This window comes from Canis aureus, chromosome 8, assembly GCF_053574225.1.
Source record: "Canis aureus isolate CA01 chromosome 8, VMU_Caureus_v.1.0, whole genome shotgun sequence".
NCBI classification, from domain to species: Eukaryota; Metazoa; Chordata; class Mammalia; order Carnivora; family Canidae; genus Canis; species Canis aureus.
In genome coordinates this window covers 20532823-20546961 of record NC_135618.1, presented here as the reverse complement: position 1 = coordinate 20546961, position 14139 = coordinate 20532823, and the positions used below count along the sequence as shown (strand labels likewise).

The 14139-nt window shown below is 41.8% G+C and overlaps 1 protein-coding gene across 5 annotated transcripts in view; it reads left to right on the top strand.

Annotated features, from left to right (window-relative positions):
* TGFBR3 (transforming growth factor beta receptor 3) overlaps positions 1–14139 on the top strand; it is a 194706-nt gene that overhangs the window by 24284 nt on the left and 156283 nt on the right. The gene's annotated exons all lie outside the window — the stretch shown is intronic.

The window sequence follows — 14139 nt, the reverse complement described above, 5'->3', positions numbered from 1 at the left end:
TCAGTTTTGGTTAAGACCTTCCTTCCTCTCTCAAGCCATTAGTAAAATATATTTTTTGAGTTGTATACATACTCAAAATTTTGCTGAGAATTAAAGTAAAATTGAGAGTAGAGTTACCAGTTTTGTGGCAGCCTGAGACAACTGACTAATGGTAGAGGTAGAGATGCTTTTTTTTAATGCTAAATTTTTATTGAAATACAATTTACAGAGAAATGTGTACATGAAAGTGTGTAGCTCAGTATATTTTCACGAACTGAACACACGTATGTGAACAGTATTAGAGATGCCATTTTTATTATTATTGTTATTTTTTTTAATATAGGAGCTTGAACTCATGATCCTGAGATCAAGACCTGAGCTGAGATCCATAGTCAGACACTTAACCAGCCGAACCACCCAGGTGCCCCAGAAATGCCCTTTTGAACAACCTATTGGCTAAATAAGAAGGGAGAAATTTTTTTTTTTTTTTTTTTGAGAAATGTTTTGTATATGCTGAATCCGGTGGCTTTTTGTATAGGGTTAGCATACTCACAAAATGCTTTTTAGGGCATTCTGATAAGTTGAACTTCAGGAAAATAATAGTAATAATAATGAATATTTATAGAGTAATGAATTAATGTGTGCCAGGCCCTGTTGAAAGTGCTTTATGTATATTACCTCATTCACCTTTATTACTGTCCTAAGAAGTGTAGGTACTTTGCTTATTCCCAGTTTATAGATGAGGAGACTGAACACAGACAGGTTACGTAACTTCTTCAAGGTCACACAGCTGGTAAGTGGCAGATTTAACCATGAACCTACTTAGTCTAGATCTGATGATTGAGCTTTTAAGTCTGTCTGTCACGAAGGGAGTATTGATCAGAAACCTGTTTAAAAAAAATGATAGTTTGCTCTGTGCTGTGTCATCATGAAACATAAAGTAAATCTCTTATTTGCTGAGTCCCTCTAAGTGCAAAGCACAGTACTAGTCACTTAGGGGTATACAAAGAAATATAAGATTCATCCCTTCCTTTGAATCTCTTGTGTGTTAGTTAGGCATGTAAAATATAACCATATAACAAACTAATCAGTATATAGTGAATACCAAATAAAAGTCAAAAGACCTCAGAGAGGTCGGAAAGGAAGCCCAGGTGGGTTGGAGTGGCTAGAGAGGGCTTTGTGGGTGTGCTCAACCTTGAGCTCTGTTCTGAAGGTCAGCCAGGAACTAGGAAGGTGAAGGCATGGGGCTGATCAGCTAGCACAGTATATGGGACATGGGTGCTTGATGAGTTTTAAAGAATGGATGACCTGAAGATCTGGTATGGGAATGAGGTCTGTTTGGAAGGAAGGATGGGAGTAGGTTGTGGAACGAGGCTTGTAGATTTCATTTTGAGGTTTGGATCCTTTTTTTTCCATTCCCATGTAGCCAAAGGCATATACTGTTTAATCTTAGAATCCAAACTATGGCCTCAAAAAGTGAGGCTGAGTATATGGCTTCATTAGCTTCAAAGACAACACCGCTTGGCATACAGGCCAACAATTTATCACGGGCTTGCTCTCTGCCAGCCAGCTTGTTTTGTCTTTATAAGACAACCCTCTGGGGCGAGTGTTAGTATTATCATAATTTACATTTTACAAACAAGGAAAGTGAGACTCAGTTTGGCTTATAACTTACAATTGTATAAAGTCCCATAACTAATAATGTCAGAGCTGGGACTTGGACTCAGGCAGTTTGGCTTTAGAGTCCAGCCCATCCCCACTCCACTGGAGCCTCCGTGTAGGAAACCCTCAGTGTGGAATGATTGAACCCCTTCATTTGACTGAGTAGCCACCAGTAAGTCATTCTGGTGAAGAACCAAATTAAACTCCTTTCGCCTTAAATGAGACATGTGTAAGTCATCAGAATGGAGAGACCTTCAAGTAATGGGTCTTCTTTATTTGCATTCTTACCTTACTGACATGACTGTGAAGCTCTGTTGTAGGGTTCTTGGTGGCAGAAGGGGTGAAAGCTGTGTAGAAGGCCTCCTTTAGATATGTAGCCAGGAAGGGCGAAGGGCGAAGGGCAGCACAGCACATAAAATTAATCTGAGTTAGGATAGTAGGCATCTTCTAGCTCTATGGATTTGCCTGGGTCTTTAGTGAAAGCCTTTCCTTCTCTGCTTGTGAAGGAGGTAGTGGTCAGCAAGCCGCATCCCAGGAGCTTCGAGGTTGCTTTGATAACGTTCATACTTGTCCTCCCCTCTCTTTTTCCTGAGTTATTGTACAGTGTGTGAGTAGGGGAGGCCCTGCTCTTGATGAACAAAAGCTGTATGAGGACCATCATGCCTCCTGGTTAGAAATTATTTTAGGTTTTTGGCACCTTGTCCTAAATCCTATAATCCCACGGGGCACCAGCGTGGCTCAGTCAGTTGAGCCACCGACTCTTGATTTTGGCTCGGGTCATGATCTCAGGGTCTGAGATTAAGCCCTGCTTAAGATTCTCTCTCTCCCTCTGCCTCTGCCCCTCCCTCTGCTTGCTCACACACTCCTTTCTCACTCTTTCAAGATAAATCAATAAAATCTTAAAATAATCCTGTAATCTATCTAAGAAAAGTGGGAAGTTTAAAACATTAAATGCTCTTATGGGCTTAAGCCTCACTAAGTTTTCACTTTAAAAATTGTTTGGCAACCTGTCCTTAAAAAACACTAACTCTGCCCCTGAGGCTTGCCAGAGTTAGCTAAGGCTGTGTTTCCAAGAGCCTTGCTAACAAGAAAAAGAGGCATACACAGAGAATTCAAGGAAATCGATTTGGTTGGAAGGGATGGACTTGCCTGCAGTCCACTGGCCTCTTGTGCCCAGTGCAAGAGGTGCTGCTGAGGTGAACTGATGCTGGCCTCAGTGCCAGTGGGATGTTGGTGGGATGGCTGTTTGCCTTATTCCATTGTTGCCATTCTGTGGCTAAATGCATCTTTTTGGAGGATTGTCCACAACCTGCACATACATTTCAATTGAGCAGATGCATTTCTTTCTTTTTTTTCTATTTTTAAAGACATAGTTTTAAAAAAATATTTATTCATGAGAGAGAGAGAGAGAGAGAGAGAGAGAGAGAGAGGCAGAGACACAGGCAGAGGGAGAAGCAGGCTCCATGCAGGGAGCCTGACGTGGGATTTGATCCTGGGACTCCAGGAACACGCCCTGGACTGAAGGCAGCGCTAAACCGCTGAGCCACCCGGGCTGCCCAAGATTCATTTCTTTTCATCTCTCCTGAATGTACCTGAAATTCCAGGAAAATAGAGATAGTTTTAGTTGGAGCTATTTTCCTGCTAAGAAAGCTCTGAACTCTTGTGTCCATGGGACAACAAGGAGAGTTATCAACCGGTTAATAATTGATTTGGAATGGGACAAACTGACAGCCTTGAGGGGAGGCTAAATTAATGAGAATGCCATTTTATATTTATAGTTTTCAAATACTCTTATGACTACTATTTCATTTGATTCTCCTAGCAGTAGTCCCGGGGGTAGGCAGGTATTGTTTTGATCATTTCCAGAAGGGAGGTAATGGGACTCAGAGAAAGTAATTTATTATAAGAAAGATAGCTCAACTCTCAGTCAAACCAGAATTCAACACTCCTCTGCAGGCAGGCTGCACCGACAAATCTTAGTCTTTTTGCTGGTGTGCTTCCTTTAGTACCTCTTGAAATAGTGGTAGCCGGCCACTCTGCTGGGCGCTATTCACCTGCCAGTTCATCTGATCCTTATAGAAACCCAGTGAGGTAGGTAGGTGATTGTCATCATCACTGTGTGTATGTGTGTTTTTTTTTAAAGATTTTATTTATTTATTAATGAGAGACACACACAGAGTGAGAGGCAGAGACACAGGCAGAGAGAGAAGCAGGCTCCAAGCAGGGAGCCTGATGTGGGACTCCATCCCAGGACTCCAGGATTACGCCCTGGACCGAAGGCAGGCGCTCAACTGCTGAGCCTCCCAGTCGTCTCCATCACTGTGTTTGTAATTGTTACCGCTGCCACCACTCCTACTACTATTGGTATGCTAGCGGGAACTGAGGCTTAGAGAAGAAAAATGTAATATATAATGAGAGACAAATCAATTTTAATGAAAGTTAAAGTGGTCATTGACAGTCATACAAGTAGTAGCTAGCAGAGTGGCCACAACTCTAGAGTTGATGCTCTTTCTCTTATGCTGCCTCAAAGGAACTGGTACTCTTTCTCTAGGACTTGCGATTAATGGCCTACGGACTGCAGGGGTGGTTCTTCCATGGTTTTCTCCTCTCTGCCAACTGAGTGATCAGAGCTGTGGTTCATAATAGTAGGAAGACGAGGAGAGTGCCAGTGGTGGCTGCCACTGGGGAACGTAAAGGGTAGAGGAGGGACAGACTTGGAGATTCCAACCAAATCCAGCAAGGCCTTCTCTTGCCAATACAGAGTCTCTGGATCCAGTTGGTTGATTTGTTTTGTGATTATTATTGTCTTTAGGTTGTTAACTGTAACCACTTTCGTATTCCATTGCTGTCCTGGATGTATAGGGAAAAGATGTTCAGGGTGATGCCAATTGGGTGACCGGCTGTGATAGTGTAAACAAGATGGTCACTAAGAACATGAGTAAGATTGTTCACAGATTTGATGTCAGACAAGTGAGCAGATGCCAGGTTTCTCTCTCCTTTGCATCCTTATCCGAGACTGTGTAATTACCACACTGCTTTTTGGATTCCTGATTTATTTGGGTTATTTAAGGGCACCAGCAATGGTCTGTTTTATAAACACTGATCAACATTTCCACCAGGACAAGGATATCTGTATGTGCTTTCACCATGGTGCCAACTTTCTATTTATCTTAAAGAGTAAAGAACTATATTAAAAGACCCAGAGTAGATAGAGTGGCCTGAATTTTATGTTGTGTTCTTTTTTGGGGAGACCATGCATACCCAAGCATGATGAGGTCCCTCCCTGCTCTATGTTTTTACGTACAAAGAGTATGCCAACATGTATGTGTTCGCATACACATACAAAGTTGGGACACTTAGCAGTAGTCAAGAAAAAGATGAATTTTTTATTAAAGAGTCCCTTGCCCTGCATGGACTTGGGTGTATGTGTGTATATGTGTGTGGGGCAGGGTGGAATAGGATATGATGTCTAATAAAAGCTTTTTTTTTTCCATTTGCAAAAGCAGTTGACTAGCTGATAGTTGGGTAACTGGCTGTGATAGTGTAAGAGAGATGTTCACAAGAACACAAGTAAGATTGTTCACAGATTTGATGTCAGACAAGTGAACAGATGCCAGGTTTCTCTCTCCTTTGCATCCTTATCCGAGGCTGTGTAATTGCCACGCTGCTTTTTGGATTCCTGATTTATTTGGGTTATTTTAGGGCACCAGCAATGGTCTGTTTTATAAACACTGATCAACATTTCCACCAGGACAGAGCTATCTGTATGTGCCCACACAGCTGTTTGACCGCTCAAAGCTTATACTTTCACACGTTGTGGATATAGGAAATGAGGCTTTCTCAGCTTGTTTGCTTTGATAACTAATCCCTTATACACTGGGGCTACCTTGAATCACTGATAGAGCTCTGAGCTTTGCGTGCTGGTTTTGGAAGAGTTGTAAGATCAGGGAGTGTTCCGGGAAGGGTTCCAACATGAGGCCGTCCATCAGGACAGCCCTCTACACAGGCATCGAGGCATCAAAGTGCTTACCCCTCTTGGAAGATTGGCCCGGACAGCATCCATGTGAGTTCCTTGCTGACATACATTTATTTAAAAAAACATTTTCTGCCAGAATGGTCTAAAAAAGATTCATTCTCAAGTCCAATATAGCCATATTTTTGTTCTCTGAAAGGACACTATAAATCAGGAGAATTCTAGAGGACTTAAAAATGCACTTGCTCTTGGAATGTTCCTTCCAAAGATTAGGCAGCAGGTGCTCTGGGGCCTGAGGCCCAGCTATTCTCCTGCCCTATCCTGCCAACTCGTAACAATCTTTAAAAAAACAAAACCAAACCAAACCAACTAAACCTAGGGTGAAATGTGGACAGTCTTAACGCCTTCAAAAGAAAATTGATTTTTTTTTTTGAAGTTATTCTCTCTGTTGGCAGCGAAGGGAACTACAATGACAAGTTGTAGTTATGGCAAAAGGAAAAGGTTCCAGCGTGACTGCTTTAGGTTCTTTGTGTTGCTTCTGTTTGTCCTTGTGTGTCTGAATAACTTAGTCCTAGTCTAGATGATAGGCCAGAACCGTCAGGAGTAACACCTCCCTTCCTTCCTACTCTTCTACCCCAGCCGGGAGGGTACTTGGGGAGCACCAGCCTCTGGGGAGAGCAGCACATCAGCTTCCAGAGTTGCCTGTGCGCTGTCGTTCCCAACAGTGACACCACGGAGCTGCAGCAGCACTGGGCTGTGCACGTTTTTCCAGTAGGCTGCATCTGGGTGTGCCAGCGTGGCTGTTCTGTTGCTGCGTGGCCAAGCACAAGGCCACCTAGCTCCCACTTACCCCTTTCTTTAGAGTTAGAGGAAAGCACCGTTGGTCATTTCACCTTTTCATTCAACTTTTAAATAGCTGCTATGTTTGGATGAGAACTCGTAGTCTGGTCAGTGAACTTGGAGTGCCTAACCAAGCCCCAGGTACTCTGCTAGCTTCTGAGGCACAAAACAGGGAAACTTTGATTAGTGCAAACAATGATTTTTTTTCCACCTTGTAACATGGTTACGTTTCTTAAAGAGTTAATTGATTTTTTTCAACAAGCATCTATTTTTTTAAGATTTTATTTATTTATTTGACACGAGAGAGAAAGAGCACAAGCAGGGGGAGCAGGAGAGGGAGAAGTAGGTTCTCTGCTTAGCAGGGAGCCTGACATGGGGCTCTATCCCCAGACTCTGGGATCATGTCCTGAGCTGAAGGCAGATGCTTAACCCAGGTGCCCCTCAATCAGCATCTGTTGAGCATTCTAGACACTATTCCAGGTATTAGAGGCTCAGCAATGAACAAAATAGACAGAATCCTTATCCTCCTGAAGCTTACATTCTAATGGATCAGATCAGAACAAAAAAATAGTACATCATTTAACAGGTTCAGTGGACAAAAAGCAAAGGCGCTGGGGATTGTTTAGTGGGGGAGTACAATTTCTTTTATTTATTTATTTTTTTAGATTTAAAGTTATTCATTTATTCATGAGAGACAGAGAGAGGCAGACACATAGGCAGAGGGAGAAGCAGGCTCCCCATGGGGAGCCTGATGTGGGACTCAATCCTAGGACCCTGGGATCACAAACTGAGCCAAAGGCGGATAGATGTTTAACCACTGAGCCGCCCAGGTGCCCCAGGGAGAGTACAATTTAAAGGAAGGTGGATAGGGGCACCTGGCTGGCTCAGTTGGAAGGGCATGAAATGCTTGATTTTGGGGGTCATGAGTTCAAGCCCCATATTGGATGTGGAGATTACTTAAAAAAAGTGGATAGGGAGAGCCTCACTGGAAAGAGCACATTTAACAAAAATTTGAAGAAGGTAAGCTAAGTGGCTGTATAGGGGAATGAGAATTCCAGGTGGAAGAAGAGCAAGTGCAAAGGTCCTGACATGGCAGTTTGCCTAAAGTGCTCAAGAAGTAGTAAGCAGGCCAAGTGGCTGCTAGAGGGGCCAATTAGTTAACTGGGGGGCAGGTGTGGGCCTGCATATAGCCTTGTAATTTTTACGCAGAGTGAGACAGAGGCGCTGGAAGGTTTGAGCAGCATAATGATATGGTCTGAAGGATGTTTTAACAGGACCCCTGTGGCTGACGTGTTGAGAATAGACTGTTGAGCAAAGGTGCATTTGAGGATATTGGTTGATGGCTGTTGTGATCATTGAGCAAGATGATGGTAGCCACAAACAGATTTTGGAAGGGAGGACCCTTGGGAGTGATATGCTTTTGAAATCAAGAATGATGTTGTGACTTTTATGTGTTCCTTCTCCTATCAGTGGAACACTGGGCTATAACCTGTTAGCAAAGATAATCACTTCTACATAACAATAAAAGCTGTATCTTAAAATAAATCATCAAAAAATCTTTTTGCCCTATTAACTACTGTTCTTGAATAATCATGGTCTTAAAAGCCTGGACCCTCTCTTCCCAGTTTTTCTTGATTGCCTAGTCTCATTCTTTTCATTCCCCAGGTAGTTTTTTCAGGATGGACCTCAGGATCACGCCCTGAGCTGAAGGCAGACACTCAACCACTGAGCCACCCAGGTGTCCCCTTTCTAGAAAATTCTTACTGTTGTAAATGAGAACTTGGTTTTAGCTTGCTTTTGAAAAAGCTCTCTTGAAAACCTTTAGGTAAACTCATTTGGGTCTAAGAGATTCTTGTGCTGGAGAGGAAATTGGTTTGAGGGAGTGAGTTCTTCAGGGATTTTTAGCTCTCCAGCTGTAAGTGTGGTGTACCCATAGAAACCAGGTGCATCTTTATGAGCTGGGGCTACACCTTGGCATAATTGTCATAGTTATTAAAGAAGCAATTTCCCCCCACTTTTTTACTATCATGTACCTCTTTTGCCTTTTCCCATTTTTTGCCTTGTGACTTAGTAGACCAAGGCAGGAGACTTGTGTGGATTCAATGAGCCTGGGGACATTGGTACAGACAACTAGGCTGAGGAGTCTCTAGGTAATGAAAGATGGTACCAGCTGACTGGATAAAAAGGGGAGTTGAAGTAGGTTATAAAGGGTTTTTAAAAAGTTAGGGTTAAGTGGGGTACACCTCATTTCTGCTGTAGCTGTTTTAGTTTTAAACTTTGGTTTCCTCACTGATTCCTATTTAATTCCTGTTACCAGACTTCATGCTAGAACTTTATTTATTTTTATTTTTTTATTATTTTATTTATGTTTTTTGTATAAAAGCTAGAACTTAAGGTTCTGGTTTAAGCTGGTTTAAGATTCTATTTCTGGGAGAGCTGAAACTGTGATTCAGTCAGCTTGGTGATGTGGGGCTCAGCATAAATAACTCCATTTTGGGCCTGTTATCTTTTTTTTTTTTAAAGATTTTATTTATTTATTCATGAAAGATGGGGTGGGGGGCTGGCAGAGACACAGGCAGAGGGAGAAGCAGGCTCCCTGGAGCCTGACGTGGGACTTGATCCCGGGACTCCAGGATCAGGCCCTGGGCTGAGACGGCACTAAACCACTGAGTTACCTGGGCTGCCCTGTTATCTTGTTTTTAACAGTCCCTTCCTCCCACTATGATCATACTCTCAGCCTGAGAAATATGATCAAAATTTAAGGTATTAGCACCCTCCCAGCTACCACTCTGAAACTCTCACAGATTATGCTGATTTTCTGTATGGTATTCCTTTGCAGGTCGTAACTTCAGGTTTATGTTCCCTTTTTTTTTTTTTTAATTAATTAATTTGACAGAGAAAGAATGAGAGCATGCATGAGCACAAGCCAGAGAAGGAGAAGCAGACTCCCTGCTGAGCAGGGAGCCCAATGTGGGGCTTGATCCCAGGACCTTGACATGACCTGAGCTGAAGGCAGACACTTAACAGACTGAGCCACCCAGGCACCCCTAGGTTCATGTTCCTTAACTTGGTTGTTTTCTTCATTTTCTGACTTTCTGGTTTTAGGGAGATAATTTGCTTGGTGGCTGGTGGCTACGAACATATATTTAAAGCTTTCGAGAGAATATAGCACACTAGGGAGATTATCATGATTATTAAACCAGGTAATTCCCAGTGTCTGGAGTGTACCTTGGAGCTGTGGTCCCCAAGACCCAAACCAATCAAAATCAAAGAAGTCAAAGAAAGATCCTGTTGAAGGAGTCACTTTCTTAAAAAAAAAAAAAAAAAAAAAAAGGAGTCACTTTCTTAAGCCAAGTGGATTGTCCATTGATATATATATATATTTTAAAGATTTATTTATTTTATATATATATATATGTATATATATATATATATATATATATAAAGAGAGAGAGAGAGAGAGAGAGAGGCAGAGACACAGGAGGAGGGAGAAGCAGGCTTCATGCCGGGAGCCCGATGCGGGACTCGATCCCAGGACTCCAGGATTGTGCCTTGGGCCAAAGGCAGGCACCAAACCACTGAGCCACCCAGGGATCCCCCATTGATATATTTTTTATCCTATATTATATATATATATGTATTTTTCTTTGAACTTAGAACCCCAAGACCAAGAGTTGCATGCTCTACCAGCTGAGCCAGGTAGGCAACCCTGTCCAGTGATTTTATGTAGCTGAGTTTCACCATCTCCAGAAGTTTTAATCCAGGTGCAACAAGTAATGTTGGACCCAGCAGAAACACCTCCTTTGCTCAGCTAAAAGATAATTAGTCAATTACTATCTTATTGTCAAGAACAACTTTGGCCATAGAGTCTAGGGATTTTTGTTGAGCAGCTATTACTTTAGCAGTGGATTCTGCAGTATTTTCAAGAGTTAAGGAGCTGACACTGTATTTATTAAAAAATGGGATAAGACACAGAGAAGATTTAACCTCTGTGCCTAAAAAGCTGTCTTTTAAAATAACATTTATTTAGCCACTGGTTTGTAAGGTTTTCTGATTTGCTTTTTCAGACCTCATCAGTGTCATGGTAGAGGGGGGCAATGAACAACATAAGTACAGCCCTGGAGCTTGCCACAAGCCCCAGGTGGTGGTCATTCTGTTTTTGAAATTGGACCAGAAAAATCCAGAGGAATGCAACAACATTTTTACTTCTTGCCCCCCTGCCAGCTTTTTTCTGGGCCTCCCAAAAATGTGTTTATCTTGCTGGCCATGCGTGTGGAGCAGTCTGGAATTCTGTGTGGCATTAGATAGTGAAAAAAAATGGAAAGATTTCCCACATGATAGAGGTTATGGGAGTGGACTCTGATTGAGAGAAGGGAATTTTGGGATGAGATTTATTTTAATATTTAGTGTTTAAACTGTTGCACATCTCTCTCTCTCTCTCTTTTTAAAAATTTGATAACAAGCCTTTGGGGGTAGAGGTGTGGAGGTATGTACTGGAAGCATTATCAGACTTTTAAGTATCAAATTAAGAATTTTCACTTATTAGAAGAAAAAATTCATTTATGGTGAATGAATTGTCTGAACTTCACTACCCTGATAATTATATAATTTGAGAGCGATGTCTGGCATACTGTGAAGGACCCTGAGGGCCTGACCCCAGCAATCCCTCTCTCCCCCCACCTTTGTCACCCCAGGATTGTGTGCAAGCATGGCTTCACTGTCACTGGTCAGGTCTCTCTCTGCCTGGCCCTCTTGAATGCCCAGCAAATCTGTGTCCTCTATTTTGCCACATTTAATTAGCTCTGGAAATACACTATCAAAGGCTGTCTGGCAGTGGTTCATTAATGGTACGGGGTGAATTCAAAAGCACTAATTAATTGTTTTAGATTATTTGCAAAGCCCATGCTGAAAAACCTAATGCCTGTAGGAGAAAGTTGGCAGAGAGGCTGTTCAGAGATTAACCTGGAGCTTACCCAGCTCAATTGCCTTTTGGAGTTGGGCCAAGAGGGGAGTTGTTTTTCTTTTGGGAGAAGTGCTTGTGGCCACATTGTTCCCTAAATTCCCAGTTTACTGCTCCAGGCTTTTGGCTGATGGAGCTCATATGGACCTTGCTGAGCTAGGGAACTCAATAGCATCTTCTAGAAGTTCTGTTTGTTTTTTGTTTTGTGAGAGAAACACAATTACTTAAAATTCATTAACTAAATATTCCCAAGGGCCTCTTCTTAGGGAGAGGAAAGGGAGCTCTAGTTTGTTATGAAATAATTCAGGTATTAGTGTTAAATGTTCAAAGGCAGCAGGATCAGGCCTTAAGTAGTATCCCCCCACCCACATTCTCCCCACCCCCACCAAAATAAACAAATCCGATTCCTCATTTCCTCTGGCTGGCTCAGGGCTGCAAAGTGCTACTACATTTGGAAAATGGTGTTCAAAAAAAGATCTCAATCTGAAATCAAGTGCGTACCAGTTTAAATTCAGGGTATACTGTATGTATGGGGGGGAGGGAAATAGGTTTCCATTTTGTATTTTGCTACATTTGACATATCTTATAAAACAATAATATCTGGAAATAGCTCGGGCAGATGAATTGTAGAAAGGTAATGGAAGATGAGAGAGATTTGAGGCTTTTTGGGCCTAGTGCCAGTGCTGGTGACTCTGAGAGCAGTGCAGTCATTTGAAGATGAAAGTAGAGGAGAGCATTTCAGACTTATCTCAGAGCCAATCAAATATTATATAAAGAGGCTATTTTCAAGGCAGTATATAGCACTGTTTGAAAACACTCATCCAGAAATCTTTCAGTCCCAGGGTCTGGCCCTGCCTCCTACTGACAGACCTTAGTGTTTTTCCCCATCCTTCTGGGCTTGAGCAGCATGTGAGTCAGTAGTTACTTACAAATCTCAGGCCAAATTGTACTTTATTAATGTGATTCAGGAGAAAAGAATTCTAATGAAAAATTTCAGAGGCCTGTGCTGGGCTTTTTCATGGTATTGTCAGATCTTCCTAAACTCAAGAAAGCACCCCCCCCCCCCCAGTCTGTTATTTCTGTTTATTACTCAACTTGGAATCTATTGGAAAAATCTTACATGAAAACTTCAGGAGAGTGTGTTCTGTCTGGTTGAGGACTTTATTCCTGAGTGCACAGTGGTCTCTGTTTACTCTATAAATGAATGAAGTTGGCTATCCTGGGACCTTGGGCAACCTTCTCCTTCTGCCTTCTCCTCAGCCAGCAGACCCAGAGTAACAACTTCAGACTAAACGCTTAGCACTTTTTGTAGGTGATTCCCAGGCAACTTGATGGAGTTGATAGGAATGTAGATCTCAGAACTGTGAGAGAGCATGAAAGATATTTTTAAAGTTGGCAGTAAAGCCTTTGAACCAGTAAGTGACTGTGGGTTTTTTTTTTCAGCTTTATTATTATTATTTTTTAGTCTTGTTGCATTTTTATTTTAGAAAGTAATTTTGTGACACAATGTCAAGACTTACTGGTATTTCCCAGGTAAGTTGTAAGATATCATGAACAATGTTGTGACTAATAGTTAAATTGATGTCTTAAATAGTGATTTTCTTTAAAAAGATAAAACAAAATTCAAAATTAACCTTAAAAAAAACATGATTATTTATATTTAAGTATATTTGAGTGAGAGAGAAAGGGGTTAGGATTGCCATTGATAGAATGAAAAGTACCCAGAATCTGTAGTGTCTTACATGTTTTGTCATCCATGAACATGGTATACCCTCCCATTGGTGTAGGTTTTCTTTAATTTCTTTCAGCACTGCTTTTTGCAGTTTTCACTAGTTTTTCTGAGACAATGGTATGTCCAAATGTGAGCAGTATTCATTATGCATTACTGTTTCATGGGAGTGAGGTTTGAGAACCTCTATTTAGAGCTATAATTCTATTTTCTTCGAACTACTCTTCATTAATATGATGAAAAATAATTCTTCCTCGGCATTTGGCAAGTGAGCTCAGTCACAGATAACTCAGGCTGCCACTAAGGTGAGTTACTGACCTGGCTGGCTTTGCTCTAAATTGTAGGAACTTAAAGTTTAGTGTGTACTTAAGAAATGTGTGGGGTTTTTTTCTTTTTTAAGATTTTATTTATTTATTTGAAAAATTTGAGAGAGAGCACAAGCAGGGGGAGGGGTAGAGGGAAAGGGAGAAGCCCACTTCAGGCTGAGCAGGAAGCCTACAACACTGCGTTCCATCCCAGGATGCTGAGCTTATGACTTGAGCTAAGGCAGACGCTTAACCAACTGAGCCACGCAGGCACTCCAAGAAATATGTTCTATTTTATTTTAAGAGCTCCTCCTTCAGAGGAGCCTGATGCTGGACTCCTTCCCGGGACTCCAGGACCACACCTTGAGCCAAAGATAGACACTCAACCACTGAGCCACTCAGGTGTCCCAAGAAATATATTCTTTACCTGGAGGTTCAAACCGGTGTTACTGACCAGGTGATAGCCATAACATCTCTTCATTGAGGTAAAATGAGCATCCTGATTCCTTTGGACTAAAGGTCAGAGTTAGGGGCAATATTAGAATCCAAAGGTTGAAAGTTGTGCGCTTTTGCTAGACCCTTGGGTTTTCCCAGCAGATTTTTGCTAGAGCATAGTCACTCCAGTGAAGCTTTCTTTGAGACTTGTAACTAAAGGATTTTGTAGAGATTTTATGCTCCAAATGTGAGGAAT